Source organism: Microcaecilia unicolor, chromosome 1 (assembly GCF_901765095.1).
Source record: "Microcaecilia unicolor chromosome 1, aMicUni1.1, whole genome shotgun sequence".
NCBI lineage: Eukaryota > Metazoa > Chordata > Amphibia > Gymnophiona > Siphonopidae > Microcaecilia > Microcaecilia unicolor.
In genome coordinates this window covers 383408521-383426034 of record NC_044031.1, presented here as the reverse complement: position 1 = coordinate 383426034, position 17514 = coordinate 383408521, and the positions used below count along the sequence as shown (strand labels likewise).

Sequence of the window (17514 nt, the reverse complement as noted above, 5' to 3'; positions counted from 1 at the left end):
TTTGGGTAATAACTGAGAAAATGCTGTTGAAAAATTATTTTGAAGAAGAAATAAATATATATCACAGAACTGGAAAATGTTGGCACAGTTAGACTGACTCTAGACTTCTGCATGAAGGTAGCTGTGCCCTCATTATTGAATATCTCACTTTTAAATAGTAGTAATAAACAATATTAAGTGCATTTTTATAATATACCACTGCATTCCACAAAATAAAAGGAAGCTCCCACAAACCATCTTTCTCTTCGATCTAGGCACAGGAAAAAAAAAGATTTAAAATGCTCCCCCCAGGTTTCAACCTAATTCTTGTTTAATGCGGGATATAAATGTTATAAGTAAATAAATAAATAGATTGAATGTTGAGCACCTGATTCTCATAATATGATCTGTTTTAGTGGCCCTTTACGAGGAGAAAAAAAATCTCTGTACAAATATAACGTACTAGGGTGTGCCTATAATCAGCCCCTCCAAATGGTACTGATTACGATTTATAACAAATTACTACTCTACCTATGAAAAGTTTTTCCGTTATTATACTTCCTCTGTGTAGATTCGTATGTTGCACAAGCTGGCATGTTTGAAAATATAAGCGAGTTTAAATAAAAGTGCTACCAACAATATAGAAAAACTGTGTGGATGTAGCAGTTCATAGGTTTGTTTGCTTTGTTTTGAGTGTACACAGACTGACGGCTGTGCAGAGAAGGTGAAACACAGACTAACCTAATAGCCCTGTTTACTAAGCCGCACTGTAGACGCGCAAACGTTTTAGCATGCGCTAAAAATTAGCACATGCTAACGCTAGAGACACCCATAGGAATATAATGGGTGTCTGTCATTAGCAAGCGCTAATTTTTAGCACATACTAAAATGCATGTCTACAGTGCGGCTTAGTAAACAGAGCCCTAAGTGGCTTCAACTTTTTGACATCATGTCGTCTCCTGTTCTCAATCAAACCTCCTTCATTCTACTGATGCTCCCAAGAATTGGGAAGTGATGTCAGATGTAAGCAAGTGGGACTACTGCATTAGGAAAGGGCATGTCAGGGCTTCTCCCCCTTCCCCTCCCAGGACACCATTACCTCCACAGCATGCTGAACTGCTGCCATCTGCGGGAAGGAGACTCTAAATTGAGTCTTCTGCAATATAAGCCTCTGAAATAGCTCCAGAAATCAATATTTTATAGCTAAACAAGTAGATATAGCATGCTAGGTACGCCTTATGGAATTCTTTCTAACCCCTCTGCACTGATATATGTGTTTGGAGGAAGTTGCAGAGGGAATAGTTTATTTGAGTAGGGCAGTTTGTGGAGTGTCAGGGCAGTTGCAGGGTAGATTTTGGGAGTGGGGCAGTTGGGTTAGTTTTGGGGGGTGGGGAAACTTGTAGGGTGTCAGAGAAGTTGTGGGCAATAGTTTTTGAGGGAGCAATTAGTGGTTAGTTTTTAGGGGTGGGGACAGTCAGTGGGGTGATGGGGCAGTTGCAGGAGGGTAGGTTTTGGGAGTGGGGCAGTTATGAGGTAGATTTTGATGGTGGGCAGTTTTCAGGGTGTTGGGATAGTTGAGGGGTGGGGGATTTTACAAGCAGTGGGGCAGTTACAAGTGGAATATTTTGGCAGTGGAGCAGTTTGTGGGATGGTGAGGCAGTTGTGGGTATAACTTTTGGGAGTGGGGCAGTTTGCAGGATGGTAGGGCAGTTGCTTGGGTAGTTTTAGAGGGTGGAGCAGTTTGGGGCAGTTGCAGGTGGTAGTTTCTGTGGGTGATGGCATGTTGTAGGGTGGTGGGGCAGTTGAGATTAGTTTTTGTGATGTACATTAGTTTGAAGTTTGTGTGATAGTTGCATGGAGATAGTTTTTGGGGTTGGGGTACTTTTTGGGATGTGAAACATTTGCTGGGGGAGATATCTGTGGGTTGGTAAGGAAGTTGCAGAGAGTAGATTTTGGGTGTTTTTGGCAGTTTGCAGGTTGGGTGGGGCTGTTATTAGGTTATTTATTCTTGATATACTGCTATTATTTGTCTTACACACCAAAGCAGGTGTGTGTGTTGGGGAGGGGATGGGTGGGTTAGGGTTTACAGGATGTAGGGATAGTTTTTTTTTTGGGGGGGGGCAGTCATTTGCAGGGTAGTTTTTAGGAGTGGGATATTTTTCAGGGTGTTTGGACAGTTACAGGGGGTAGTTTTTGTAAGACATTTGAGGGGTGATAGGGAGGTTGCAGGGGGATAGTTTTTGGAAGTGAGACAGCAGCAGGGACTCATTTCAGGGGCAGTTTGCAGGGTGGAGCAGTTGTGGGGAGATAGTTTTTGGGGATAGGGAAGTTTGCAAAGGGTTAGTTTTAGGTATGTGGCAATTGGGAATGGTGGGGCACTTATGGGGAGTTGTTTTTGTGTTTGGTGCAGGTATGAGGGATGGTTTGCAGGGTGATGAGTCCGTTGCAGGGGGTTATTGTGGTATGAGGCATTTTGGTAGGGGTGAGGCAATTTGTGGGTTGGGAGAGAACAGGGAGAGGCAGTTTGAAAAGATGACTTCTCTAACTGTATCTAAAAGTTTTATGCTACAGAAGCTGAAATTCCTCTCAGAGAAATGCATTGAGCAGTTTTTTTGAGGGGGTTGTATTTCTTTGGACCCTCCCAGTGTAATTTGATTTATTTTCAAACTTGTGTTTTTTTTGTACTATTTTTCCACACACTGAGTTTCATCCCATTGTGTTAAATGTGTTTATATTATACCTGACATACTGCCCTTTTGTTGGCTCAAAAAGAGTGATTTACAGTAACAGTTCAACCAAATGTAAAAAGTAAACAGAAGTAAAACAAAAATAATGACAGACATTACAACATAAATACGACAATAGCCATATGAAGGGGCAGACTATAAACAATGTAAGCAATGGAGTCCATTCCATCAGCATCTGCAAAGAAACCTACTTCCACATTAGGACTTTGCTCTAGAAAGTGGTGGAATAATAACACGGCTCTGATTCTGAGATCTTAGAGTACGCAGGGGGCAATATGATATCAATAAATTACTCAAGTATTGCAGGAGACCCAAATAAAAATCTTTATGAACCAGAACTAGTATTTGAAATTTAGTCAATAAAACCATGGCAACCAATGGGCTTCCTTCAAAAGTGGATGAACATGATTGAATCTTCTAGCCCCCATAATAATTTAAATGGCCATAATTTTGATGTTTTGGTGCCAATTAATAGAGTATTTGGACAAATCAACAAACAAGGGGTTTTCATAAGCAAGTCTGCTGAGCACAAGAGCATTAACTAGCTTGTGCAGTGATGATTTATCAAAGGCTTTATTGACCTTATAAGTTGTAATGCGCTGAAACACTTTTGTACTAATAATGAGATATGTGATTTGAAAATTATCCTATAATCTTTATTGTCTTCTCTATTACAGTATGCCCCACTTGTATTATGAGAGAAAGAATGATTAGAGAGGATTGACTTAAGCCATTCAGTCACTGAGCCTCTAAGGCCAATCTCTCTCAAATAGGAGAATAGCAGGTCATGGTCTATCAGATTGAAAGCTGCATACAAATCTAACGACAATACAAGTACAAGTTCCTTGTCCAGCTGTTCATGTATGCCACTAGCCATAGATACAAGAGTGGTTTAAGTATTGTGTAGAAGATGAAAGCCTGATTGGCACGGATGTAATACGTTTCTTTTCTCAACAAAACCCTTTAATTGCTTTAAGACTGCTTTCTCTGTTAATTCGAAAGTAAAGAGAAGATTGGAAACAGGTCTATAATTTTCTGTTAAAGATGGGTCTAAGGAATGTTTCTTTAAAACTGGATTACTACTGCTTTTGTCCGTTGTACCAGGAGTGAGCCTGAAGTCAGACTCGTATTGATCATAAGAAGGAGCGTTGGATGTAGTGTCTTGAGTTTCTGCATTTGTTGATATGTACATATAAATGCTAGTATTTAGACAGGAAAATTGCAAATAGACTTCTAAAATAACCACCAATATGTTGAAATGTTCACCCTAGTGTGCTACAGCTGCCAGTAAAGCAAATAGAATATTAGGGATTCTTTGAATAGAGATTGTGAACAAAACTGAGAGTAAGTAACAAGGCAGAGTGCCCATCGGTGCATAGAGCCACCATTAACATGGTGCAGTTTACCCGGTGGACCTGCACAGGAGAGTCGGCGGGGTGGGTGCGGAAGGCTGCTAAGTTTTCCCACTACACACTGGCACCCTGCTGAGGTGGCGGAGATAGGTGGACATGTGTCTAGGGTCTAAAGGACATCCCGGGTGATATTTATGCTTGGCGCTCGGGAGGAGCGCATTCCTCCCTCCCCAATTACTGTGATACAGCCCTCATATATTGTCGCAGCTTTGGTTGGGCAGGTGTACCCAAGCCTGAATTGAGAGAAAGCTGATAGCTGAGATAGCTGTTCCTCAAGTTGAACTCCCCTTGCTGGGAGGCAGGGGAGTTCTGGAGTGTTGTCACCTGAATTATTAGTTTTGCTAATTGGTGGCAGACTGGGAGATGTTCAAATTGAAGCTGAGATTCTTCTGCTTGGCTCAAGTCCCCTGATTTCATAAAGTGAATGTTTGAATAAAGCTGTGGCCAAGTTGTCGCCATTTCAGTTACATGTGTTTGCTTGCTTATTCATGTGTTCAATTTCAGAGGTATCGGGCAGGACAAGGGGTCACGGTTGCCTATGCTATTCCTCTGTATAAGTTCCTGGTGTGACTACTCCTTAAGTATTGTATGCAGTTCTGGTTGCCCCATCTCAAAAATAGTATAGCAGAACTAGAAAAGTTTCAGATGATGCTGGTGAAGATGATAGAGCAGGGGTTCTCAACCCACTCCTCGGGACACTTCCAGCCAGTCAGATTTTCAGGCAAACCACAATGAATATATTTGAGAGAGCTTTGCATAGAATTGAGGTAGTGCATGCAAATTAATGTCATGCATATTCATAATAGGAAACTGGGTGTTTAACCTGTCAAACAACGCAAAGACAAGAGGATACTCCATGAAACTCACAACCAGAAAATTGAAAGCAAATCATTAAAAGTGTCTTTTTTTTCATGCTTTGCAAAATTAAGCTGTGGAATCTGTTGCCAGGAAAGGGAATGGGCCTTTCTGTGGTTTTTGCAATTACATTCAAAACAATTTACATAGTATATACAGGTACTTATTTGTACTTGGGGCAATGGAGGCTTAAGTGACTTGCCCAGAGTCATAAGGAGCTGTACATAAGTACATAAGTAATTCCACACTGGGAAAAGACCAAGGGTCCATCGAACCCAGCATCCTGTCCACGACAGCGGCCAATCCAGGCCAAGGGCACCTGGCAAGCTTCCCAAACGTACAAACATTCTATACATGTTATTCCTGGAATTTTGGATTTTTCCCAAGTCCATTTAGTAGTGGTTTATGGACTTGTCCTTTAGGAAACCGTCTAACCCCTTTTAAACTCTGTCAAGCTAACCGCCTTCACCACGTTCTCTGGGAATTGAACCCAGTTCCTCAGAATCAAAGTCTACTGCACTAACCACTAGGCTACTCCTCCACTAACATAAGGCTTTAAAGGAGATTTGAATAAAGTTCTGGAGGAAAAATTTGTAAAGACATATTCTCCGAGGACAAGCAGGCTGCTTGTTCTCACTGATGGGTGACGTCCACGGCAGCCCCTCCAATCGGAAACTTCACTAGCAAAGGCCTTTGCTAGTCCTCGCGCGCCCATGCGCACCGCGCATGCGCGGCCGTCTTCCCGCCCGAACCGGCTCGTGTTCGTCAGTCTTCTTTTGTCCGCGCTCAGTACGGTCGTGTTTTCGCCGTGTCGGGCCCCGCAAAGTCGACCTCGCGCGTTCGTCGTGTTGTTTCAAAAAAAAAACAAAAACATTCTGTGTGGAAAAAGACTCTGGTCTTTTTTCCCCCCGCTATTTTCAGCTTTTTCGCCCCCGGTAAGTTTTCTTTCGTCGTCGGGGTAGGCCGCTTTTAGGCCTCGGGTCGAAGTTTTCTTCCCCTTGTTTTTCGGGTGCCTTTTCCGCCATTTCGACTTTTGATCTCGCCGGCGTGATTTTTCCGCCCATGACATCGAAGTCTCCCAGCGGCTTCAAGAAGTGCACCCAGTGCGCCCGGGTCATCTCGCTCACTGACAGGCACGCGTCATGTCTTCAGTGCTTGGGGGCTGGGCACCGCCCGCAGGCCTGTAGTCTGTGTTCCCTTTTGCAAAAGCGGACTCAGGTAGCGAGATTGGCCCAGTGGAACGTTTTGTTCTCGGGCTCTTCGTCGGCATCGGCACCGGGGGTATCGAGTGCATCGACGTCTTCAGCGTCCAGAACTTCATCCTCGGCCGCCAGTGCATCGAGTGCATCGAGGCATCGACCCTCTGCATCGGCGCTGAGACATCGGACAGCTGCATCGACGTCGGTGGTACCGGGACCTCGTCGGCTGATGTCGTCGGACGGTGGTGCTTCGTCTGGAGTGCAGGTGAGGGCTGTCCATTCCCCTGCTGGTGGCGGTGAGCCTTCGGGTGGGTCTCCCCCTACCCTGAGGGCTCCTGCGGTACAGCCCCCCCGAGACCGACCTCCTTCGGCCTCGGCCCCGAGGAAGCGACGGCTGGATTCTACGTCCTCCTCGTCGGTGCCGGGAAGCTCCGGTGACGTGCTTCGTTCCAAGAAGTCGAAGAAGCATCGTCATCGGTCTCCTTCCCATGTCGGCACCGAGAGCTCTGGGTCGCCGAGGGAGTCGGCACCCAGCAGGCATCGGCACCGAGAGGACCGCTCACCCTCTGTTCAGGAGGTGTCGATGCGCTCCACTCTGGACAGCCCGGAACAGCCTCCACGCCCGGAACAGGTTCTGACGTCGACGCCTGCATCGACCTCCATGCCTTTCTCTGCAGCCGCTCTGAACGAGAGCCTCCGGGCCGTTCTCCCAGAGATTCTGGGAGAGCTGTTGCGCCCTAACCCTCCGGTACCGGCGGTGCTTGCGCCACCGGTACCGTCGAGCGTGGCGCCGGCTGGCCCATCGCCCGAGGTGAGGTCTCCGGCGTCGGTGCTGCGTGCGGTACCGGCTGCCGCCGCCTCCCAGGAGGGCTCCCCGACTACGTCGGCGGAGGGAGCTTCGCATGCGGGTGAGGGAGTCTACCTCTCGACGCCCCCATCGTGGACGTGGCTCCACAGAGTCGAGTCGGGCACGGTTGCAGACACAGGTCCGTGAACTTGTGTCTGACACCGAGGGTGAGGCCTCGTGGGAAGAGGAGGAAGACCCCAGATATTTCTCTGACGAGGAGTCTGAAGGTCTTCCTTCCGATCCCACTCCCTCTCCTGAGAGACAGCTTTCTCCCCCCGAGAGTCTGTCTTTTGCTTCCTTTGTCCGGGAGATGTCTACGGCCATCCCCTTCCCGGTGGTTGTGGAGGACGAGCCCAGGGCTGAAATGTTTGAGCTCCTGGACTATCCTTCTCCACCTAAGGAAGCGTCCACTGTACCCATGCACCATGTCCTAAAAAAGACATTGCTGGCGAACTGGACCAAGCCTTTAACTAATCCCCACATCCCCAAGAAGATTGAGTCCCAGTACCGGATCCATGGGGACCCAGAACTGATGCGCACTCAGTTGCCTCATGATTCTGGAGTTGTGGATCTGGCCCTAAAGAAGGCTAAGAGTTCTAGGGAGCATGCTTCGGCGCCCCCGGGCAAGGACTCTAGAACCTTAGACTCCTTTGGGAGGAAGGCCTACCATTCCTCTATGCTCGTGGCCAAGATTCAGTCCTACCAGCTCTACACGAGCATACACATGCGGAACAATGTGCGGCAGTTGGCGGGCTTGGTTGATGCGCTCCCCCCTGAGCAAGCCAAGCCTTTTCAGGAGGTGGTCAGGCAGCTGAAGGCGTGCAGAAAATTCCTGGCCAGAGGGGTGTATGACACCTTTGATGTTGCATCCAGGGCCGCTGCTCAAGGTGTGGTGATGCGCAGACTCTCATGGCTGCGTGCCTCCGACCTGGAGAATAGAATCCAGCAGCGGATTGCGGACTCGCCTTGCCGTGCGGATAATATTTTTGGAGAAAAAGTCGAACAGGTGGTAGAGCAGCTCCACCAGCGGGACACCGCATTCGACAAGTTCTCCCGCCGGCAGCCTTCAGCCTCTACCTCTACAGGTAGAAGATTTTTTGGGGGAAGAAAGACTTCCCTACTCTTCTGGTAAGCGTAGGTACAATCCTCCTTCTCGACAGCCTGCGGCCCAGGCTAAGCCCCAGCGCGCTCGCTCTCGTCAGCAGCGTGCGCCTCAGCCAGGCCCCTCGGCTCCCCAGCAAAAGCAAGGGACGAGCTTTTGACTGGCTCCAGCAGAGCATAGCCAACATCCAAGTGTCAGTGCCGGGCGACCTGCCAGTCGGAGGGAGGTTGAAAGCTTTTCACCAAAGGTGGCCTCTCACAACCTCCGATCAGTGGGTTCTTCAAATAGTCCGGCAAGGATACACCCTCAATTTGGCCTCAAAACCTCCAAATTGTCCACCGGGAGCTCAGTCTTACAGCTTCCAGCACAAGCAGGTACTTGCAGAGGAACTCTCCGCCCTTCTCAGCGCCAATGCGGTCGAGCCCGTGCCATCCGGGCAGGAAGGGCTGGGATTCTATTCCAGGTACTTCCTTGTGGAAAAGAAAACAGGGGGGATGCGTCCCATCCTAGACCTAAGGGCCCTGAACAAATATCTGGTCAAAGAAAAGTTCAGGATGCTTTCCCTGGGCACCCTTCTTCCCATGATTCAGGAAAACGATTGGCTATGCTCTCTGGACTTGAAGGATGCCTACACACACATCCCGATACTGCTAGCTCACAGGCAGTATCTGCGATTTCAGCTGGGCACACGTCACTTCCAGTACTGTGTGCTACCCTTTGGGCTCGCCTCTGCGCCCAGGGTGTTCACAAAGTGCTTGGTTGTAGTAGCAGCAGCACTTCGCAGGCTGGGGGTGCACGTGTTCCCATATCTCGACGATTGGCTGGTGAAGAACACTTCCGAGGCAGGAGCCCTGCAGTCCATGCAGATGACTATTCGCCTCCTGGAGCTACTGGGGTTTGTGATAAATTATCCAAAGTCCCATCTTCTCCCAGTGCAGAAACTCGAATTCATAGGAGCTCTGCTGGATTCCCGGACGGCTCGCGCCTATCTCCCAGAGGCGAGAGCCAACAACTTGTTGTCCCTCGTCTCGCGGGTGCGAGCGTCACAGCAGATCACAGCTCGGCAGATGTTGAGATTGCTGGGCCACATGGCCTCCACAGTTCATGTGACTCCCATGGCCCGCCTTCACATGAGATCTGCCCAATGGACCCTAGCTTCCCAGTGGTTTCAGGCTGCTGGGGATCTAGAAGACGTGATCCACCTGTCCACGAGTTTTCTCAAATCCCTGTATTGGTGGACGATTTGGTCCAATTTGACTCTGGGACGTCCTTTCCAAATTCCTCAGCCACAAAAAGTGCTGACCACGGATGCGTCTCTCCTGGGATGGGGAGCTCATGTCGATGGGCTTCACACCCAAGGAAGTTGGTCCCTCCAGGAACGCGATCTGCAGATCAATCTTCTGGAGTTGCGAGCGATCTGGAACGCTCTGAAGGCTTTCAGAGATCGGCTGTCCCACCAAATTATCCAAATTCAGACAGACAACCAGGTTGCCATGTACTACGTCAACAAGCAGGGGGGCACCAGATCTCGCCCCCTGTGTCAGGAAGCCGTCAGCATGTGGCTCTGGGCTCGCCGTCACGGCATGGTGCTCCAAGCCACATATCTGGCAGGCGTAAACAACAGTCTGGCCGACAGGTTGAGCAGGATTATGCAACCTCACGAGTGGTCGCTCAGTTCCCGTGTAGTGCGACAGATCTTCCAGGTGTGGGGCACCCCCTTGGTAGACCTCTTCGCATCTCGAGCCAACCATAAAGTCCCTCAGTTCTGTTCCAGGCTTCAGGCCCACGGCAGACTGGCATCGGATGCCTTCCTCCTGGACTGGGGGGAGGGTCTGCTGTATGCTTATCCTCCCATACCTCTGGTGGGGAAGACTTTGTTGAAACTCAAGCAAGACCGAGGCACCATGATTCTGATTGCTCCTTTTTGGCCGCGTCAGATCTGGTTCCCTCTTCTTCTGGAGTTGTCCTCCGAAGAACCGTGGAGATTGGAGTGTTTTCCGACCCTCATCACACAGGACGAAGGGGCGCTTCTGCATCCCAACCTCCGGTCCCTGGCTCTCACGGCCTGGATGTTGAGAGCGTAGACTTTGCCTCTTTGGGTCTGTCAGAGGGTGTCTCCCGTATCTTGCTTGCTTCCAGAAAAGATTCCACAAAGAGGAGTTACTTCTTTCTACGGAGGAGGTTTGCCGTCTGGTGTGACAGCAAGGCCCTAGATCCTCGCTCTTGTCCTAGACAGACCCTGCTTGAATACCTTCTGCACTTGTCTGAGTCTGGTCTCAAGACCAACTCTGTAAGGGTTCACCTTAGTGCAATCAGTGCATACCATTACCGTGTGGAAGGTAAGCCGATCTCAGGACAGCCTTTAGTTGTTCGCTTCATGAGAGGTTTGCTTTTGTCAAAGCCCCCTGTCAAGCCTCCTACAGTGTCATGGGATCTCAATGTCGTTCTCACCCAGCTGATGAAACCTCCTTTTGAGCCACTGAATTCCTGCCATCTGAAGTACTTGACCTGGAAGGTCATTTTCTTGGTGGCAGTTACTTCAGCTCGTAGAGTCAGTGAGCTTCAGGCCCTGATAGCCCAGGCCCCTTACACCAAATTTCATCATAACAGAGTAGTCCTCCGCACTCACCCTAAGTTCTTGCCAAAGGTCGTGTTGGAGTTCCATCTGAACCAGTCAATTGTCTTGCCAACATTCTTTCCCCGTCCTCATTCCTGCCCTGCTGAACGTCAGCTGCACACATTGGACTGCAAGAGAGCATTGGCCTTCTACCTGGAGCGGACACAGCCCAACAGACAGTCCGCCCAATTGTTTGTTTCTTTTGATCCCAATAGGAGGGGAGTGGCTGTGGGGAAACGCACCATATCCAATTGGCTAGCAGATTGCATTTCCTTCACTTACGCCCAGGCTGGGCTGACTCTTGAGGGTCATGTCACGGCTCATAATGTTAGAGCCATGGCAGCGTCGGTAGCCCACTTGAAGTCAGCCTCTATTGAAGAAATTTGCAAAGCTGCGACGTGGTCATCTGTCCACACATTCACATCTCATTACTACCTGCAGCAGGATACCCGACGCGACAGTCGGTTCGGGCAGTCAGTTCTTCAGAACCTGTTTGGGCTTTAGGATCCAACTCCACCCCCCGAGGGCCCTGTTTGTTCTGTTCCAGGCTGCACTCTCAGTTAGTTGGTAAATTTTTTAGGTCAATCTCAGTTATGTCCTCGCCGTTGCGAGGCCCAATTGACCATGGTTGTTGTTTTGAGTGAGCCTGGGGGCTAGGGATACCCCATCAGTGAGAACAAGCAGCCTGCTTGTCCTCGGAGAAAGCGAATGCTACATACCTGTAGAAGGTATTCTCCGAGGACAGCAGGCTGATTGTTCTCACAAACCCGCCCGCCTCCCCTTTGGAGTTGTGTCTTCCCTTGTCTTTGTCTTGCTACATACGGGACTGACGAACACGAGCCGGTTCGGGCGGGAAGACTGCCGCGCATGCGTGGTGCGCATGGGCGCGCGAGGACTAGCAAAGGCCTTTGCTAGTGAAGTTTCCGATTGGAGGGGCTGCCGTGGACGTCACCCATCAGTGAGAACAATCAGCCTGCTGTCCTCGGAGAATACCTTCTACAGGTATGTAGCATTCGCTTTAGACACGTAGACTTGAGAAAGCCATTGTTTGTCCCTTGAAGTGATCTAAGGTTTGGGGGCTACCAGGTACTTGCAACCAGGACTGGCCACTCTCAGAGACTGTCCGGCAGATATTCAGCCTGAGGGAGGCAGGCTGTTTCTGGTGTCCGGCATTTTTTTTGGACAGTTTAAACGTAACCAACCAAGTTATTATTCAGCACTAGCCGATTAAGTTTATAGCAGCCAAAGATAGCAGTTAAGAAGATTATATTGACATTGACATGGGGAGCTGGGAATACTTTGAAGCAAGAGGTGAAGGTGTGCTAATTTCTAGTCTAACTTCTAATCTGGAAGATTACTCTATTTTAGAGTTCTTTTAAATTCAGATTGCTGTACCAGAAAAAAAAAGTCCTATATGTGTCAAAGAGGAGGAGAAGGATGATTCTCTTTACAAATAACTACAATTCTGGCACATATCTTTCAGAGATGGCAAGAATGTAAATTCAGCATGTTTTGCTTGTATTATTTGTGGAAAAACAACTCATCAGTGCTGGCAAGCAAGAGCGCCACCTGGCTGTCAATTTTTACTGACACAGCAATTAGCCAGTTTGAGATGTAGTATCTTGAGAATATTTATCTGGAACATTTTGGGATTAGGGTGTATATTTCTAGCCTGGATCAAACTACTTTCTAACAAAGCCCTATTCAGGGTTATAGTAAATCAAGGTAAATCTGAAGAGATTAGTCTGGATAGAGGCATCAGACAAAGGTATCCTAGATCCAGGGGCGTATCTGTAATGGGGCCAACGGGTTCCTGGCCCCCGTACATTTGGCCCTGGCCCCCGCTACCACCGCCAACCCTCCCGTGCTGCCAATGGAAGCCTATGGGAGGGGGGCGAAAAACGGCCCCCGCACTTCAGGCTCTGGCCCCCCCTACCAGGGAAAGTCAGATACGCCCCTGCCTAGATCACCTGTGGATTGCTGTTATAACACAGGTTAGTAGAGGCTCTGAAGTTAGAACAAAGTCACAAAACTCAGGGCCAGGCTTAAGCATTAGGCAAAGTAGACAACTACAACAGCTTCTAGGAGGAGGCAAAGAGCAGCTGCAGTCAGAGCAAAATAATAGGTCCTGAGAGCCCCACTAACTTAACCAACCATCAGCACATAGAGTTTACCTCAGGGAGGTTGGGAAATTTTCAGACTGTTCTTTTACCTGGGTCAGTGGCTTTTGGATATTGCCCTTGTTATTTATATACTGTAAATATGAAACAGGTTATAAGTTAATGTTCAGTTATGCATTTTTACAGCTTAGTCGGAAGTGAGTGATCATAACTGTTCAGTTCAATTATCAAATAATTGTGGGGGGAGGAGAGAAACTAGTGGCCTGAAAGTTAAGTGAAGGGAGCAAGCGCCTAATACCCTTACACTGGCCCGGACAGAAATGCATTTTTAGGCTAAATCTTTTTTATTGGCGTCAACAATAAAACTCATACTTGACATAGTGAATACAACATTTTCCAAATATTTCAGATACCTTCCTACAACCTTATAACCAATCTTCTCTAACCTAAAACACATGAAGCCCAGAAAGAGTCTGAAGACGAGATGCCTTGTTTCTTATACCATCTCCTGTCCACCAGTATCCCCACTCCCTCCCCCAGCAGCCTGAGTCTCTGACCATGTCTTATTGGAGAAGATGTAAACTTTCGACCCCCCCCCCCCCAAAAAAAAAAGAAAAACAAAAGGGGAACAACCTAAAATATGAAGCTGCATAGTACTAGACCAATGAATCATATGTTCAACTTGTTTAAAACTAAACTCCGAATTCTCAGGGTCAAAGACTGCATACATGTGTCCCAGATCAAAAGAAAATGTTGTTGTTTGGTTTTTTTCCTTGAGAGTAATGTGTGCCTCCTTGGCCTTCCACATCATAACAGTGCATAGCTGACACCTCCAACTCCAGTAAGGCTGAGGGTCTAGAACTGCATTTTTTAAAATTGCCCAATTCATTTTAGTAATCTCTTCTTCCCCTTTCATATCATCAGTATTAGGTGAACTTGAATTCCTGAGCAGTGTATGGAAAGTCTGTTTCAAGATTCTGTACTATTCAAGCAATCACGTTTGGGGCTTAGATACATAAGGCTACATTTATCCTCAGTAATAAATAACCTAGAAATAGTGACAACATTACACCATTAAGAAGGTCTGCAAAGGAGGACATTCCAGACGGAGTAATTTTTCATTATTATCAATTAAATCAATGTTCACCATCATCATCACCTTTATTTGATATACTGCAAAGTGAATACAAAGATAAGCAGTTTACAACAGAAAATAATTCATAAAGGATAGAGAAGGACTAAGAAAAAACAAGGGACCAAACAAAAAGTATAAATTACAATTCAGTCCAATACGCTGTAGAAACACAATTAATTAAGAAAAAAAGGGGGAAAGATATGGAAAAGGCATAAAACTCAAACAAGTGAATGGGATAAAACATAAAGCTACCAGGTGTCAATACTATCACTAGATGCATCCAAAGCATTAAACAGGAGAAAAATGCCAATGCCTGGGTGAAATAATAGGTTCTCAGTGCTGTCTTGATTTTGCTGTATGAAATCTCAGAACAAATATCAAGGGTCAGACTAGACTGTTCCATAACACAGGAGCAACTACCTGAAAACAAGAATGGTATACCAAATTCAGATGTATCTTCATAGGGGTAGGCACAGCCAGTAGGTGTTGTGAAGACCTCAATGAACGTTTTCCCAATAGTCCTATCCATCATTAAAACAGTCCACACATGACTATCTGTTCTAAAAACCATGAAAGTTGAAGGTTTGAGAACTGGAACAAGGCTTCAGAGCTACAATTTACACAAATTGTTTCTATCAGACAGGCATAAGCAAATTAAATATTCTCCTCTCTAATTCTCTATTCTTAGTTACTAGGCTCTCAGTAAACCTGGCTCCCCCCTGGAGGGATGTCGTGTTAGATTCTTTACCTTGACTGATCTTCTGGCTTCAGTTGATCCTAGGCAGTTGTCTGGTTTTCCTTTTGCTTTCTCTGGCAACTTTTCCACTCCATGGGAATCAGACCCCTCTGAATCAACAAAGTCCTCCACAGACCATCAATAACACAGCACTATGGGGGGTTGGTTCAAGTTCTAAGCGATATCTGTTGCACCTGGTGTGGCCATCAGACTAACCTCCCTCTACGGAAGGGATCACCTTGGGTTTTAAGTTGGTGAGCCATATGGTAAGTAGTCTGCATGGCTCGGGGTTGCCAGCAATATGATTGGGCCACATGGTGGTTTAGGGCCTGGTATCACTGTTTGGCTGTTCAGAGTGTTCTTCTCACTACAATCAAAGTCCCCCTTGCAATGGGGTGGTCCTCCAGGGCACTGTTTAAATGTGTACCCCTCTGCGTGTGCTCTGGTGCTTGCCAGTTGGGGGGGGGGGGGGGTTGTGAAACACATGGTATTGACATCATGTCTTTTTGGCGCAAACCTCTCTCGCTGTGACGCACATCCCCATGCAGGTGCATCAATTTTGTCTACCAGCAGAAACAGCTGCACATTTGAAATATAGAAAAAATACCTTCATACATCTCCAAAATATCCCAAACTGCAGAAGTGCAGTGATTTCTCTCTGTGTTGCATATTCTTGGTCAGGCAATGCATATCCTTTGGTTGAGGGTTCACCTCACCTACTTACACCCAGAACATTTTACAGTCCAAAATCACTTCTTGGCTGTTCACCTGCTCTCTGACAGAACTTTTACAGTCCAAGGTAAAACAATTCAGTTACTTCTGCTATACTCCTTTTACACATGCTTTTTCTGTTGAATCTTTCTTTTTATATTTTTCAGTCTTTCTAGCCCAGTTTTAATTGGTGCACTTGTACTATGCCAACTCAGTCCATGTTTATTCTGGCACCAGTTTATGTAACCTTAGGTTGCCCAGTGGACATCAGGACAGATTACTTAAAGAGTTCTTGAGCTGGTTTGGGGTCCGTAGCCGGGAGTAGTAAAAGCTAGGAAGTCGGCCAGCACTTTAATCCACACAGTCAGCACATTTCTGTAGGCCAATAAAACTGTGCACACATGCATATCTATTCCCAGCTTTGAAGGGTTTACTCCAACTTGAAGATCAAATAACTGAAGCAATACTTCAGATCAACTATTTACATAAAATGTATCCATCAGACAATTTTGTATTCTCCTCTCTGTTAGTTTCTAGGTTCACTATAAAGCTGGCTGTCCTCAGAGGGATATCTGGTGTTGGAAGCTTTACCATGACTGACCTTCTGAGATACTGTCTAGTCCCTGATTTCTCCTTCTCTGGCTGGAGCATCTAGAGGGGCATTTTTGAAAGGGACGTCCATGTTTTGATATGGACATCCTCGCAAAACATCCCGATCTAGGGACAGGGAAACCCATATTTTCGAAACAAGATGGACATCCATCTTTCGTTTTGAAAATACTGTCAGGGACGTCCAAATCCCTAGATTTGGTCGTCCCTAGACTTGGTCATTTCTGGTTTTCGGCGATAATCGAAACCAACGACGTCCATGTCAGAAACGACCAAATGTGGGAGGAGCCAGCATTTGTAGTGCACTGGTCCCCTTGACATGCCAGGACAGCAACCGGGCACCCTAGGGGACACTGCAGTGGACTTCATAAATTGCACCCAGGTACATAGCTCCCTTACCTTGTGTGCTGAGCCCCAAAAACCCACTAACCACAACTGTACACCACTACCATAGCCCTTACTAGTGAATGGGGGCACCTAGATGTGGGTACAGTGGGTTTCTGGTGGGTTTTGGAGGGTTTGCTGTTTCCTCCACAAATGTAACAGGTAGGGGGGGTATGGGCCTGGGTCCGCTTGCCTGAAGTGCACTGCACCCACCAAAACTGCTCCAGGGACCTGCATACTATGGAATGGACTCTCGAATGCTGTGAGAACAATACATGACCACCTAAACTTCAGGAAATCATTAAAAACTCACCTCTTCAAAAAAGCCTATCCCTCCAATCCAACATAACCCCCCACACCCAGCAACACAACATAATCAAGGATCGCACTGGACAACTTACCACCACCATTCCCCTTGACCCAATGACACCTGATTGACACCTACCTGATCTGACCACAACACAATTTTGTATTTGTTATCAACCGTAATGGCAAATGCCTTTACGGTACTTGTAAGCCACATTGAGCCTGCAAACAGGTGGGAAAATGTGGGGTATAAATGTAACAAATAAATACTGCTGTCATGGACCTGAGTATGACATCTGAGGCTGGCATAGAGGCTGGCAATCAGTATTTTGAAAGCTATTTTTTGAGGGTGGGAGGGGGTTAGTGACCACTGGGGGAGTAAGGGGATGTCATCCCTGATGCTCTCCGGTGGTCATCTGGTCATTTCGGGCACTTTTTTATGCCTTGGTCGTAAGAAAAACACGACCAGGTAAAGTCGTCCAAGTGTTCATCAGGGACATCCTTGTTTCTTTTGATTATGGGTCGTGGACGTCCAAGTGTTAGGCACGCCCATATCCCGCCTTCGCTATGCCTCCGACACACCCCCTTGAACTTTGGCCATCCCTGTGATGGAAAGCAATTGGGGACATCCAAAATTGGCTTTCGAATATACCAATTTGGATGACCCTGTGAGAAGGATGTTTATCTTCCGATTTATGTCGAAAGAAGGGTGTCCTTCTCTTTCGAAAATGAGTCCACTAGCATTTCCTTTTCCT

General features: G+C 47.2%; 1 protein-coding gene across 1 annotated transcript in view; it reads left to right on the top strand.

The window, feature by feature from the left end:
* The window catches only part of TEF (TEF transcription factor, PAR bZIP family member), a 72972-nt gene that overhangs the window by 31325 nt on the left and 24133 nt on the right, over nt 1-17514 (top strand). The gene's annotated exons all lie outside the window — the stretch shown is intronic.